Source organism: Macrobrachium nipponense, chromosome 40 (assembly GCF_015104395.2).
Source record: "Macrobrachium nipponense isolate FS-2020 chromosome 40, ASM1510439v2, whole genome shotgun sequence".
Taxonomy (NCBI): domain Eukaryota; kingdom Metazoa; phylum Arthropoda; class Malacostraca; order Decapoda; family Palaemonidae; genus Macrobrachium; species Macrobrachium nipponense.
In genome coordinates, this window is record NC_061101.1 from 8522998 (window position 1) to 8540497 (window position 17500).

Consider the following 17500-nt stretch of genomic DNA (forward strand, 5'->3'; position numbering starts at 1 on the left):
TTTAAATGTATCTTAAAAATCTTTATTAAAACAAAAGTTTAAAATGTCTGAATATTTCGTTCCAGTCTTGCAGAAGCATCAACCAAATTTTCAGTCAAGATGATGAGAGTTATCTTTTTTTTCTCTACTTCGTATATTTTGCTGTTGCAGCTGTTCCTAACCAAGTATGTTCTTTACAAATAGTATATATATATATATATATATATATATATATATATATATATATATATATATATATATATATTTATATAAAATATCTAATCCTTCGGGCCATCCCTAGGAAAGCTGTTAATCAGCTCAGTGGTCTGGTAAAACGAAGATATATTTAACTTAACTTTGTAGGATTATTTATCTGATACCCATAATTCAATATCCCTTATTTTTAAAGAGCTAATAATATTAAAAAGATATGTCAACTAGCATGGATTAACCATTGTATATAGTAACCACTGAAATATATCTCCTATAAATTTAATGCCAGCGATCTGATAAAAATTTGGGAAATTATAAATTTTATTAGTGAAATCTCTATATCATATTTTGTTTTAATGCTGAAGTTAAGGCTCTTTATTGTCACTTAAAATGTTGATGTAAATACAATGAGAAATATTACGTCAATTTTTAGAGTTTTTTAAAACGAATAATTATAAGTCTTTATTTTTAGACTTACAATTTCCTGGATTGATTTACATATGACGTGTTGAATACTATGAAAATAATCCAACATTTCTGAGGGAACCATTCAATCATATTTATATTCTTGCCCTCTAATAATTTCGCAAAGGATAATCAGTCATATTATTTTAGAATAATAAAAAAAGTATATAGAATTTTTTTTCTTGTTTTCAACTAAAATCTTTTGACTTCAGGTTCTTCCAGAGACTAAAATCTTCGGCTCACTATTGAGTGATGTAAGTATTTTTCTTTTTTATTTTCGTCTTTTGATTACACGAATTATAACGATAATACTATCAGAATGATACCAATATTTCGTAATAATTAATTTAACATTATTGGATGAGTTGCATAAGTCCATGTTTTTTTTTTTTTTTTTTTTTTTTTTTTTTTTTTTTTTTTACACTAGTGTGAACCACCCTCATATTCAATCACCAAGTACAGAATTGCATGGTTAAGAAAAACAGCACTGAGCATGTAGACATCCCAAATTCTGTTTTCTGCTTTTAATTATTATTATTATTATTATTATTATTATTATTATTATTGTTATTATTATTATTATTATTATTATTTATTATTATTATTATTATTATTATTTTTCCGTCCACAGCTTGTCGTAAATGCTGGACCTCTGTGCACTGTGAGTAAATATCATTCATCCAAAATAGTATCAGAATTAGACTGACTTACAATATACATTTAAATAACGCAATAAAAAAATCTCTGAAACATTTTGAATGGATAAACACAAGTCCACTTTTAAGGAAATAAAATAACAAAAATGGTGAATGAAATTTTGTATCAAGTGCTGTTAATTTCAGTCATCATGATTTCTCGTACAGTGATGAACCCAAGTCCTATATCTCTGAAATATATCTTTTTATATTTTCATGCAGCTGAAGCCATTATCGGATGCCGTGAATCAATTCGTAAGTCCCAAAGAGATATTTCTGATTTTTATTTCTGTCAGTCCAGATATACTTCCACTGCAGAATTAATGTTCCTATCAATAACTTCTAGATTATTAAAGGCTTTCATTTGTTTATACTGTTGTGATGGATTAACCTTCGAGTGATGATCATATGTTTATATTTACACATAAATTAATAACGCTTTTGATTCAGCAATTATTTCATTTGTTTTTCAGGTGACCACCTCCTGTTAATGATGGAAAGCAAAACACAATGCAAGTGAATATAGACAAATTGTTGCTTAAAATGAAGAATAAGATAAATTAGGAATTGTTTATGGTTTTCAAAGGATGACCAGGACTTGTATTTTTACCTCTAAATTTTAAATCAACATATGAAAATAAAAGCAAAAAATTATCCTAATTATTATTATCCTTTTTCTGTGAGTAGTGTATATTCCAGGGGAGGAAATGTTACTTAAGTATTTAAGCGCAACTGGAGAGTAACTGGAAATTTAACAATTTCTAAGATGTAAGATTGATTCCAGAAAATGATGTGACAACACGAACGTGTTTTTCTATTATAAACTAAATGAAAAGGAGAGGAAACTTTGTCCCATGGAAACGAAGATTTAAGTTGAAATAAATAATATGCAGCCTTTAAGAATTATCACCAGCACTCTTGCCTTCTAATTTGCAATAAAAAACTGAAAATAAGGTAAAAGTGATCGTTTTTCTGATCATTTCCTCTCTGTGGATATTATATACCTAATGTTACCTAAATAAATTCAGGATTTCCAAAAGAGATCTCTATAATACAGTCATGTGCAATATATCGATAACGCTTTGAAGTAATTTCAGTTACAGTAGCATCAGGAACGTTATTTGTAAACAGAACAAATTATATGAGGCAACAAACTTTTTATGAGGCCTTACTTGACAATTTTGTGTAAAACACATGAGTTTATTGGATTTTGAACTGTTCAAATGGCGAACGGGGGGGCTTAGATATATATATAAAAAGTACAAACGAAGGGATTTGCGAAATAAGTAGGAAATAACTTTCATTTTGACGATACATAACAATATGTGTCCGAATAAAGGTTGGAGACAAGAGAGACACGATGTTTATAAAGGAGGAATTGGCATATAGCATTTGAATGCCGGCTGTATTGGAAGTAAGGAACATACATGTAAATACACACACACATGTGTATATATATATATATATATATATATATATATATGATATATATATTTATATCTATATATATATATATATATGACTGGTAAAAATGTTCAGTAACAACAGAATTCCATACTAATAAAAGGAGCCCATAAAAAACACCAAAAATATAGAGAAAAAGTACTAAATTCAGAGACTGCTGTCTCCCTCTTCAGGTAGATGAATGAGAAAAGTTTACAGAAAAGGTGGTATTTATCCAGAGGTCCATCCCACAAGCCATTTTAAGTCATCCCCGCTGATAATCTTCCTTTAATCTTCTTAAGGGTTGGTTGAATGAAGACGTTGTCGATCGTCCGAAATCCATGCTCCTTTTGAGATGTTCATTACCTGCCTCTCTTTATTAAGGCCGATTCCATCATTTGACTCTTGTACCGGCAGTTGCTGCTATAAATTACACGTGCACATTCCAGTTTATTCTATGGTTATGTTCATTTATATGGTTGAAAATAGCCGAGTTCTGTTGTCCATACCTAACTGACCGTTTGTGTTGTATTAATCTCTGGGGAAGGGGATTTACCTGTAAATCCGATGTAAGATTGGTCACAGTCCTGGCATGGGATTTCGTATACCCCAGAGTCCTTTGGAGATGTCTTTTGTTGGACGTTAATCAGGGATTTGGCTAAGGTGTTTGGGTAAGTAAATACAAAAGGGTTCGATTTTCCGAGGGGGTTGGTTATTCTCTTAATCGTGTCCAGGTGGGGAATTATTATTTTATTGTTGGGTGTATCTCTGGTCTTGTCTTTAGGGGATCGGTAGAAAATTACGTTTGCTTTGTGAATTGCTTTCTCAATTATATGGTCAGGATATTTTAAAGACGAAAGTTGCTTGCGAATTAGTTCAAATTCTTTTTCCAGGAATTCTGGGGAACAAATTCGTAAGGCTCTTAAGAACAAGTTACTAGCTACACCTATTTTGATAGTAATGTCATGATAGCTAAAGTAGTGAATGTATGAAAGTGAGAACGTTGGTTTTCTGTATATGGTAAATTTGTATTCTGTCGTATCTCTGATTATTAAAACATCAAGAAAAAGGAATTTTGTTGTCTGTTTCCCATTCAACTTTAAATTTGATGCTGGGCACTAATGTTTGTTTAATTTCGAGAGGAATTCATTGAAATTGCCCCACCTATTATCCCAAAATGTTAGGATATCATCCACGTAATCTCATCCACTAGCATGTTTTTGGGTTTTATTGCATTTATTACTGTAGTTTCAAAGTATTCCATGTACAGATTGGCTAGAACAGGACTTATAGGACTACCCAACTACACCCCGAATTTTTGCTTGTAGAATGATTCCCCGAATGAAAATACGTTATATGGCTTCCTTTTATTAGATATATATATATATATATATCATATATATATTATATCATAATATATATATATATTATATATATATAGTGTAACGAGGATATGTACCTCATTATTCATTTGGTAAACGTGTAACTCGAGCGTCAGGCAAACCAGCATACAAATCTCTCTCTCTCTCTCTAAGCAACCAGCGGGTCGCGACTTTTCTTTCTCTCTCTCTTGCCAAGCGGACCGCTCTCTCTCCTCCTCTCTCTACTTCTTTTTCTCCACTCTAACAGGTAATCAAATGAGAGAGTTTGCATTATAAAAAATACATTTATTTATAACAAGATAATGATCCGAAGTCTTACTGACTAACTTAATTCCGATAAAACCCCAACATTAAAATGTCTAAAAAGTATTTGTCACACCAAATGTCTATTCTTCCATCTCGGTCCCCCCCCCCCCCCCCCCCCCCCCCACCCATGGCTCTTGCTAGAACCGTCTGTTTCAAAGACATGAGAAACACTCGTAAGTAGACACATAAGTTTAACAACAAAGTCAAAGATTGAATATTCTCATAAAATGTTAAATAGACACCGAGCCACTCTATGGCTAAAACAGCATAAGACTCACCCAAGCAGCCGGAATATTTCACACACAAATCACAGATAAACTTCCGCTAAGCTTCCCCGGCATCCTGCCTTTCTCTCAAAGCCGCCTCTATGCAAATCCACCATAGACTTGGGTATGATACATTTTGAAAAGGAAGAGGCGCACACGCACATGCGAATGCGCATTTCAACAACACCTCACATTACTGGCTAAAACCAGTTTCCCAAAGGCACTTTGAAAAGACCCATGAACTGAGTACATTGACTCATCTACTATGCAGTTTTAATATCACGCCACCCACAGAATCATTCATCAGCTTTTCTCGGCTCGTTACTTCTCCACATTCCAATAGGTCACAGCAAACATATTGGCAATATATAATTAATTATAACCCTAGGCATAATATATATATATATATATATATATATATATATATATATATATATATATATATATATATATATATATATATATATATATATATATATATATATATATATATATATATATATACACACACATACATACATATATATATATATATATATATATATATATATATATATATATATATATATATACTATATATATATATTATATATCCTATATATATACATATATATATATATATATATAATATATATATGATATATATATATATATATATATATACTATATATATATATATCTATATATATAGTATATATATATATATATATATATATATACTATATATATATATATATATATATTTAATACTTCTAGGGCACAATTTTTCACGGATACAACATTCATTGAATAGAATGGCTTTCTCACTGTTAACCAGCTTTTTGAAATGCTTCATATTTTTCTAATTATTTTCTTTACTTCATTGTTCAGGTTACTAATGGACACATAATGGGGTTCTTCCATTTACTCCAGTATTTTTACACGCGACAGCTGTTTCGTCAACCTATACGTATTGACGTTTTCAAGCGTACTGATACAAATATGAGCCTACATGCGTTTTGTGACGTCATGAGGACGGAAAGGTAGTACAATTGCCAGATACCTCTTTGGTAATGAAAAATAGTACGGCCCCATCGACGGAGAAAGAGGTTAAATCCGATATAGTATACAAGTTTGTCTGTGCTGACGAGCAATGTCAGTCCCCAAAAATGCTATATCGGACACACAACCACCACACTCAAACGTCGCATGCAGGCCCACACAAGGACCAAGGACCATTCATCAGCACTTTGTGGATACCCACAATAAAAAACCATCATTACAAGAACTTCTCACAAACACCAAAATAATACACATGGAAGGCAACTACAATCGTTTATTGATATCAGAAGCAGTCAGCATCGCAATGCAACGTCCCAAGCCTTAACATCCAACGTGAGGCAGACCGTTCCTTGCCCTCGTGTAGGAGGCAGCCTTCAACCGCGTGTAACAAAACCCCCACACGCGGACAGGAGCGCACACTGACTTTCAGTGAATTAAACATTATATACTAATATATATTTTATGTATAAGTGTATATAATAACTTACTTTCAACTTTTTTTTATATAATTTCTGTTGTTAACATATTTATTTATTTGTCTTATTTTATGTTTCACTATAGTCTTTTGTAAATACTTAAAACTAGGTATCTGGCAATTGTACTACCTTTCGTCCTCATGACGTCACAAAACGCATGTAGGCTCATATTTGTATCAGTACGCTTGAAAACGTCAATACGTATAGGTTGACGAAACAGCTGTCGCGTGTAAAAAATACTGGAGTAAATGGAAGAACCCCATTATGTGTCCATTAGTAACCTGAACAATGAAGTAAAGAAAATAATTAGAAAATATGAAGCAATTTCAAAAAAGCTGGTTAACAGTGAGAAAGCCATTCTATTCAATGAATTTTATATATATATATATATATATATATATATATATATATATTATATATATATATATATATATAACTGAATCACGAAAATTATAGAACGTGATGAATATATAAATATAGACAAAATTACGAATGGGAGTGAAACAATGGAGTACCGCTGCTAGGCCTTACGATTTTCTTCGTCCTTTACATATAGACTGATATAAATATGAAAGTAATTTTACAAAGAAAGCTCGTATAAATGCTGAATGGGATTATAAGAGGAAATATGTATAACTGGAATCTCGGTCCCTTCATGGTTCTGCTAGAACCGCCTGTTTCAAAGACATGAAAAACACTCGTAAGTAGACACATAAGTTTAACAACAAAAGTCAAAGATTGAATATTCTCATAAAATGTTAAATAGACACCGAGCCACTCTATGGCTAAAACAGCATAAGACTCACCCAAGCAGCCGGAATATTTCACAACAAATCACAGATAAACTTTCGCTAAGCTTCCCCGGCATCCTGCCTTTCTCTCAAAGCCGCCTCTATGCAAATCCACCATAGACTTGGTATGATACATTTTAAAAGGAAGAGGCGCACACGCACATGCGAATGCGCATTTCAACAACACCTCACATTACTGGCTAAAACCAGTTTCCCAAAGGCACTTTGAAAAGAGCCCATGAACTGAGTACATTGGCTCATCTACTATGCAGTTTTAATATCACGCCACCCACAGAAATCATTCATCAGCTTTTCTCGGCTCGTTACTTCTCCACATTCCAATAGGTCACAGCGAACATATTGGCAATATATCATTAATTATAACCCTAGGCGTAATATATATATATATATATATATATATATATATATATATATATATATATATATACATATATAATATATATATATATATATATATATATATATATATTATATATATATATATATATATATATATATATATATATATATATATATAAACTGAATCACGAAAATATGGAACGTGATGAATATATAAATAGAGACAAAATTACGAATGGAAGTGAAACAATGGAGTACCGCTGCTAGGCCTTATGATTTCTCGTCCTTTACATAGCAGACTGATATAAATATGAAAGTAATTTTACAAAGAAAGCTCTTTTAAATGACTGATAGGGATTATAAGGGGAAATTATGTATACTGGAATCTAACACAGCTGAAGAATTAGGAGACCTACACAAAACAGGGGTAAAATTTAAGAGGTTTACAAAGGATGAAATCCAGCTGCTCGGAAGCAGGGGCAAGACAATTGAAAGATTATACAGGGAGGTGACTGACCACTAAAGTAATCCTATAAAAGTACAGTTTTATAAATTTCCATTTTGTAAACAATAAACATTTTTGCAAAGTGAACATAAAAAAATATTACACTTTCAGATACATAGAAAATATTCATAATTAAGTCTGAGATTTTATAAGAACATTTTACTAATTCAAAGGTCTAAATAATACAAAGCTATGGTTAAAAGGATAACTGGAAGTAAGTAGTATAATGGCAGATTCGGAGATCTTTTGATTTAGCAATCACTGAACTGCCGGTCCAATTTATCCTGTGAGAGTTTTTCACTAAAATGAATGAATGTTGCATCGTACTCTTGCCCAGTTTTGATGGAATGATTATATCACTTAATTCTTACTTCTAAATCCTTGCTAGTTTGGCCGATATAAGATGAGGGGCAGCCCGAACATGGAATTATATATATTATGTTGTTGCTTTCCCTATCTCCATTTTTTATTAGCATCCCTTTTAGTGAGTTATTATAGGAAGAAATAATATTGATATCAAAAGATTTTTACGATGGTTTTATAGCATCAAAACCGCTAAAATAGGGCAAGCTAAGAATGTTCTTAGAAGTTTCTATCTCCCTGTTACTTTCACTACAAAACTTTTTGTGGGACTTATTAAGAGCAAATGTCTAATGTATGTAAAGAATGACACAAATCTGTCCCTATTTTCCTTATGTATTCGATTTCTTGATCCAAATATTGGGGACTGACAATGTGCAATGCTCGTAAAAACATAGCGGAAACAGTTGGTTTTTGATATTAGGATGGTGGCCTGAATAAAAATAGACTTGAGTTAAGTTGTTTGTTGGTTTCCCATAAATACCGAATTTGCATTGAAATGGGTCTCTATGTGTCAAAATATCTAAGAAAGGGAGGCAATTGTCTTTTTCCAATTCTAGAGTAAACTTAATCGATGGTACCTGGTCATTTAATTTAGAGAGTAAATTATTTACATCAATACCAGCAGGAAAAACAGCTAAAATATCGTCAACATATCTGTACCACATTAGAGCAATAAAAATGATATTAGGTAAATAGCGTTTTTCAAAGAATTCCATGTACAATTTTGAGAGGAGTGGTGATAAATGGTTGGCCATTGCCGTACCAAATATTTGTTGATAAAATTCACATTACATATAAAGTTAAAATCACAAATTCACAAACTAGTGATTGAAATAATATGACTTACAGGTAGAGGTAATTCATGATGGGTTAGTTCGTTACTAACATACTCTGAGATAGAGTCTATGGGGACTCTACTTAATAAAAAGAGAACAAACATCAAAGCTAACGAATCTATCAGTGGAGCAAAACGTGATTTCGTTTTACTTATCAACTAATCTAGAGAATTATATATACATAGGGTAATCGGAGATAGTTCTAAGTAACGATGACAAGAGCTTGGTGCTGTATTTCGAAATTTATATGATATTGAGCCAACAGTACTGATAATAGGCAGCATAGGATTATTTTCTTTGTGCGTTTTGACTAATCCGTACAGGTAAGGTAGCGAAGGATATTTGACTGACAATTTACATAGTAGATTTGTTTTATCTGTAAGGATTTTTTTCACTGTGCTATTAAATTTTTTTATGACTTGATGAAGATGATTTTTTTTTTTGGTATTTTGTAAGTTGTATAATCATCCAGTAGGACTTGCATGGGTGATATGTAGTCACCTTTACCTAAAATTACGATACTATTTGAGTTATCAGCTTTTGTGTTTTGGATTGTATAGTCTATTTTAAAATCGGCCAACCTTTTCGTATAGCGAGCAGGGAAGTTACTTTCATGACTAACATTGGCATCTCCATAAACAATGCCTTTAATTATATCAACGTGAGTTCAAGGAAGATCACATAATTGTTCGAATTTACTCAGGGACGACGCAATAGCTAAACAGAGTCTATTCGATATAAAGAGAGACAATATTTTCTCCTATTACTTTAATTTGACAATTTTGTAACTTAATCATGACGTGCACTATTAGTCCAATCACTGTCATGAATAAGAATTTTTAGTTCCCATCCAGTTTCTTTGTTTGGGCATCTGAATGAGATCCTGGTTTTTTCTAATTCCTTTAATTTTTCATTCTCTCTGTGCTTGCTGGCTGCTATATATATGCAAGCCCTACTGGATGATGATACAACATACGCTAGCTGAAATCTCGTAAAAGACCAAGCACGCATTGGCACTTCTTTTTGATCATCAAAGCATAACATTAGACGATATCTTCTGCGTTAAAACACTGAGAGAATCCTCACAATCAATAAGTTACCTTTTCCTCTTTTAACCTTGAACTTCAAATGAACACCTGCTTTTCTGATCATCAGGTGACTCACTGAGGGAACTGGACTCATTAAGACAGATGACCCTGTCATCTTTCTTATCCTCAAAATAGTAAGACGTAATAATAAGATGTTTCATTACAGATTTTTATTGCACGGTATAAGCGAGCATCTATTAAATTCATGTCGAAAATTGGTGACTAAAATAATATCTTATGTGCGAATGCGTATTATTCTATACCTTTTCATAAAATATAAAGTACCTGGAATGCTTGCATATATGTATTGTTTTCATAATGTTTATCACTAGTTACTTTAGCACTTATTACTTGAATACTCCAATATTTGTTTGTCATGCGTGTGAATTCACAATTGCCTTAAATCACCTTTGTCATCAATGTTCAATAACAGCTTTCAGTGTTTACCAAAGCGAGTAATTCAAAGTTCTCGGATAACTTATGTGAATTCAGACCCTCTCTCTTTGTCCAACAGCAGAAAGAAATGTATAAATGGTTTTGCCGTTAAATGCTCTCATTTTTGACTGGCAATGGCGAACTGGCGAAGCGTCTGGAAGCCCAAAAATGATTAATGACAGGGCGGTTCTTTTGATCCGGCTGGTAAATTATTATCTCTGGCCTTGGGTACCTTGATATTAACCGCACTCGGTGAGTTACAGGATTCTCAGAGGAATAAGTCGAATTTTGCTCAGCGATCCGAATATGTTGGTGACTTCGGTACTGTGAATATCGTCCCTTAGACAGATTTTTTATAATAATATTTTCATTAATTCTATTTACACTCATTATCGTAGAGACAAAGTCGTGAGATATATATATATATATATATATATATATATATATATATATATATATGTATATATATATATATATATATATATATATATATATATATAATATATCTATTATATATATATAATATATACATATATATATATATATATATATATATTATATATATATATATATATATATATATATATATGTATATTATATATATATATATATATATATATATTATATATATATATATATATATATATATATATATATATATATAGTATATATCTATATATATCCTGAATCAGAATTCAAAGGAATGAAAGAGGATACCAAAACAACGGTTGCAAATAATTTGCCATAAACAAAAATATATGGAGGTACAAAATAAAATACGAAAATAGCACAAAGTAAAGATTATAAAGAACGCGATCCATGATTTAGAATCTCCTTTCAACACCCAACAATCAAAATACCTTTGGTATAGCCTCAGTATTCTTACAGTGAAAAGGTAGTGAAAAAATGGATAGCGATTTCACAAATTCGATATTGCTTTAAATCCTCGGCATAAAGACCTGTAATTTCTACTGTCATTAATCAATCCATAAATATGATGTGGGCGGAAGAGGACACTTGCCATTGGTGGTATAAAAGACCCAGTTAGCAGGCAGTCTACATTAATAAAAGCTATTGATTTGCCTTTTATAATTAACATTTTGTTTTACAGAATTAACTGTGAAGACGCCTTCATATTACGATGAAGTCCATTCTCTTTGCTTTGGTCATCTTTGCTGTGGCTATGCAGGTAAATGGAGACTTCTTCTTACGCTAAGTTTTATTGGAAATATTTGGTTATTCGACCAAAAATAAAAAATAAATCTGGAAAATTCTGCGGATCTAGGTTGCTTATATATATCTATATATATCTATATATATATATATATATATATATATATATATATATATATATATATATATATATATATATATATATATATATATATATATATAAATATATTATATTACATATTGTTTATTCAGAAACCAAAATGTACACAAGGACATAAATGATTTCTAATTAGTTTTTAGTTTTTACTTCTCTGATAACTCTTTTTATATCCCATTTCTAACAGGTTTTTTCGGATAACTTAACCGTCAAGGTAAGCAAAGAAATTTTTTTTGTTTTACACATTAAAGGTTTTGCAATATTTATCGAAAGACTTCACTTATGTTCCATGAACTCATGAATTTACAATTTTGTGATTTAAATACTTCATATCAATGCAAGAGTAAAATACAGTTCTTCTTATATATATGAATTCAATTCTCTTTAAATGGGGAAAAGTTTTTTATTGAGAAAGTAGAATTAAATGATTATTGTAATCATGCATTGTTGATTATTTCTCTTTATGATAAGGTCATCTTGGCCTTATAATTAATATTCTAGATATTCTAGGTTGACGCAGGCAAGGAGAAATTTCTCACTAGCGTAAGTAAACTACCACTTTTAACTCCAAATTAAGTCTTCGTCTTATCTGAAATCAGTTTTATGCAATTGGTGTCCAATGAATTTTTTATTTCTTAAAACATCGATTTTCTTACTTTTGCTCTAATTGCCTAACCATTAATGTTTATTAACGAATGTTGTTACGTCATATTTCATACCATGAGAGTCAGCATCTCGTGACATCTACGGAAATACGTCTCAGAATGTAATTTGGTCTTCAATTATGTTCAAATGGAAATCATTGTTCCTTTAACAGCTGTTCAACATAACCACCATTGTGTGCAGTACTGTCGTAAGTTAAACCTTACATATGTTTTTATACTTATTTAAGTAACAGCAAACGAATTCATTTTCATTTGCACAAATTTTTGAAAGACTGTAAGGAACTGCTGTAAGATAAAACCAAAGTTAGTTTTTACTATTTTTTTTATGTTTTACGAATATTATACCTTACAACCTCTTGTTTTTTACACAGATAATTCGTGAATTCTATCTTGCTTCACAATTATAATAAAACGTTTAACTTCATGAATAAGTTAAGACTTATTTACAGTGAGTTCACTTTTTTCTTAATCTCTTAAGCTATATCTATTATTAGCTAAAAATATATATGAATTTAATTACACACATTCATAAACATAGAATGTATTTATCACATTTCTATTATGAATCATATTCATAATTTACCAATGAACTACAAACACTCATCCTTCACAGGTAAAACCAGTTCAGACTACACTGACCAGTCTGGTAAGATATTCAACATTTCATAAATAAATTTCACTGGAGATATATACAAACATGTTATGAATGAAATTATATTTCTTTTTGGTTTATAGAATTATAATACATGCATACATACTCACACATATATAAACTCGTTTAATAATCACACTAATTTTTTTTCTCGCAGGTATCCAAGTGCCCAGTGTAAGCTCCTACTTATGAATGGAGGAGTAAGATCTGCTAGTCTACCAGCTGACATTTAATTGTAATTCAGTATTTTGGCTCTGATTCCTTTTTCTTCTTACTGCAATAAAATGGATTAAACATCATATTTCTTTGATTGTTCCCTATGTCAAACACATAGTATTGTAAAATGCATTCTATGAGGTTTATTTTCAAAAAAGTTTTTCTCGTCATGTCTTGGAAACTAGATATAAATGCACTTATTCCATTCTAATCACACATTTCTGGTTCAATTCATAATTTGATAGATATTAATGCAAAGGTAATTTTGTGTCTGAAAAATAATTCTATAAATACTGAGTAACTTGAACCTGATAAAAAATGAAGACGGATATGAGGTTTTATTATATTTAATTGATAATTTCGTATTAGAAAACATAACAATGTTCTATAAATAAATCATAATTAGCAGAATATAATACTAAATTGCCCATGATAACTGTGAATGACGTTTTAAAAAGTAATGTAATCAATTGATATTTTTCTAATAACTGGAACAATTTTAATTTTATATAATAATATTATATATATATTATAATATATCTCTATTTATACTATAGTATATATATATATATATACATATAGATATATCGTTATATATAAACGGTATTGATGCCACGAGGAAAAATAAACAACGGAGTATTTTTCCTTGTGGCATATACCTTTATTTGTGGATTTATCACGTTCCTAACTTTCGTGATTCAATTATACATACATACCATATTATATATATATATACGATATATATATATATATATATATATATAATATATATATATATATACATATATATTATTTCAAGTAATCAAAAAAAAAAGTCCACAATTATGTAAAATGTGTATTAAAAATACATAAAAGACGGGAGCTTTCGTCTACTTGATCAGTAGACCTCATCAGCCGTACTGATTTTTCTTTTCACAAAATATATACAAAAAAGTTTCGAAGGACAGGCAGGACTCTGGAAACGTCTCCAAGGGAGATAACCACCAAAACAAACTCTCTTACTTATGTTATTCCCTCGTTCAAATGTCTGGCCAAAAGACGAGCCGATCGTCGTGGTTGAACTACCTCCTATGTGTGTTCGGCTGTTCCCTCGTCCAAAACTTCTGCATCGGTGCTCCTCAGTCAAAGTTGGCTAAATGGTTAGCTACAATTCTGAGTAATTTCTTGGGTAAATTCTCCCCTTCTCATTTACGTCATTCATCAGATTTTATTGAGAGAATGCGGAATATAGGCCATTACGAGGGCAAAATGATTAGTTTAGACGTTAATGCATTATTTACAAGTGTCCCATTAGATTTCGTTTTAAACAAACTCAAGGAAAAAGAAAGGGAGGGTACCTTTAATCCACAAATTCCTGTTGACATTTTAATTAATTTGATTAAGCTTTGTGTTAGTTCAACTGTATTTAGCTTCAGAGGGCAGGGTTACCGACAAAACTTCGGAATAGCTATGGGGTCACCATTATCTCCAGTGTTGGCTAATCTGTGCATGGAATTGTTGAAGCTGATTTATTAGCCGTTTGTCCTGAGGACATTAAGCCTTTTTCTATGGGTCAGATATGTTGACGATATCTTTTGATTTATAAAGGTAGTGTTATTCAGTTTAATCGTTTTTAGAATTTGTTAATAACTTGATGCCATCCATTAACTTTTCAGTTGAATTTTGAGGTCGACAATAATTTGCCATTTCTTGGACACGTTCTGGTTCACCATGACCCTGTTACTTTTAACTTTACATTTAGTGTATACAGAAAAGACACCAATGCAGAAATGTACATTCATTTTTATTCATACCATAGCCAACGTATAAAGTCTAATGTAATCGTCAACATGGTAACGAGAGGGTTTTGGATTTGTGATCCACAGTACATAGACAAGGAAATGAAACATATAAGAGAGGTTTTCACGAGACTGGGATACCCAAAATATTTTATTGACCAAGCGTTTACCAAGGCTAGAAAAAACTTTTATAATCCACCGACCGGGATGAATTCAAAAGTAGTCAGTGTATTCCGCTTCCTTATCATCATAGTTTGGAAAGGGTGCAACATTTATTAAAACAGAATGTGGAAAATAGTTGGATTTAGCTTTTAGGTATAATACCTAGGATTCATGAAAAAGAAAGGAAAGATGACGTTGGAGTTTATGTGGTACCATGTAAAGATTGCAATAAGGGTTATTATGGGGAATCTGGCAGGGGATTAGGTATAAGATTAGAGGAACATAAGCGATCATGTAGGTTGGGATCGAAATATAGTTCAGTTGCCAGACATACGATAGAGTTAGGGCATGTAATTGACTGGGAAGGAGCGAGAGTAATTTACAAAGATAATAACGCAAGTAGACGCAGAGTAGTTGAAGAGGCTCTTATTAATATTTTAAACGTGTTTGATTTTATCAAATCATTTACCCAAGAGGATGCATTTTTAAATTATTTGGTTCTTAGAACTGTAAATATTAGAACAACGTTGTTTGCACCACTCCTACTGCCCAGGTTGTCTCTCTTTCTCCTGCCCAGGCATTGGAAGGAAGAACCCCCATTGCAGGTGCCGATGCAGAAGATTTGGATGAGGGAACAGCCGAACACACAGAGGAGGTAGTTCAACCACGACGATCGGCTCGTCTTTTGGCCAGACATTTGAACGAGGGAATAACATAATTAAGAGAGTTTGTTTTGGTGGTTATCTCCTTGGAGACGTTTCCAGAGTCCTGCCTGTCCTTCGTAACTTTTTTGTATATATTTTTTGAAAAGAATAATCAGTACGGCTGATGAGGTCTACTGATCAAGTAGACGAAAGCTCCCGTCTTTTATGTATTTTTAATACACATTTTACATAATTCTGGACTTTGATTACTTGAAGATTTTCCAGTCATGTTATGGTGATTTTTTGAGAGAGAGAGAGAGAGGAGCGACGAGAGAGAGAGAGAGAGAGAGAGATATAGAGAGAGATATATATATATATATATATATATATATATATATATAGTATATATATATATATATATATATATATATGATATATATATATATATATATATATATATATATATATACCTATATATATATATATATATATATATATATATATATATATATATATATATATGCGAATATCACATGAAAATGATAGTCAAAATCCAGGCGTTTTTGTCTTTACTAAGACAATGACAAGGAACGTTCCTTGACAATGTCTTAGTAAAGACGAAAGCGCGTTGATTTTTTGTTTTTACTATAATTTTCCTGTGGTATTCGCTTATTTAATGAAAAAGTCACTGAATTTACTGTGATCTTTTAAGCATATTATATACATATATATATATATATATATCATATGTATATATATATATATATATATATATATATATATATATATATGATATATATATATCCCCCTATTCAGATCATTTCCCATTGGCGCTTGACAAAAAATAAATAAAGCTAGTTGAATTATGTGCATCTAATAACGTATTTTCATTCGGGGAATCATTCTACAAGCAAAAATTCGGGTGTAGTATGGATAGTCCTTTAAGTCCTGTTCTAGCCAATCTGTACATGGAATACTTTGAAACTACAGTAATAAATGCAATAAAACCCAAAAACATGCTGTGGATTTGAGATACGTGGAGTGATATCCTAACCATTTTGGGATAATAGGTGGGGCAATTTCAATGAATTCCTCTCGAAATTAAACACATTAGTGCCCAGCATCAAATTTAAGTTGAATGGGAAACAGACAACAAAATTCCTTTTCTGATGTTTTTAATAATCAGAGATACGACAGAATACAAATTACCATATACAGAAAACCAACGTTCTCCACTTTCATACATTCACTACTTTAGCTATCATGACATTACTATCAAATAGTGTAGCTAGTAACTTGTTCTTAAGAGCCTTACGAATTTGTTCCCCAGAATTCCTGGAAAAAGAATTTGAACTAATTCGCAAGCAACTTTCGTCTCTAAAATATCCTGACCATATAATTGAGAAAGC

The 17500-nt window shown here is 31.2% G+C and overlaps 1 long non-coding RNA gene across 1 annotated transcript; it reads left to right on the forward strand.

The window, feature by feature from the left end:
• Window positions 1–11753: 11753 nt before the first annotated feature.
• On the forward strand, window positions 11754–12586 carry LOC135212281 (uncharacterized). The gene is made up of 3 exons (XR_010313839.1): window positions 11754–11833; window positions 12162–12188; window positions 12485–12586. It is a non-coding gene; the product is annotated as an uncharacterized LOC135212281 (long non-coding RNA).
• Window positions 12587–17500: the final 4914 nt, after the last annotated feature.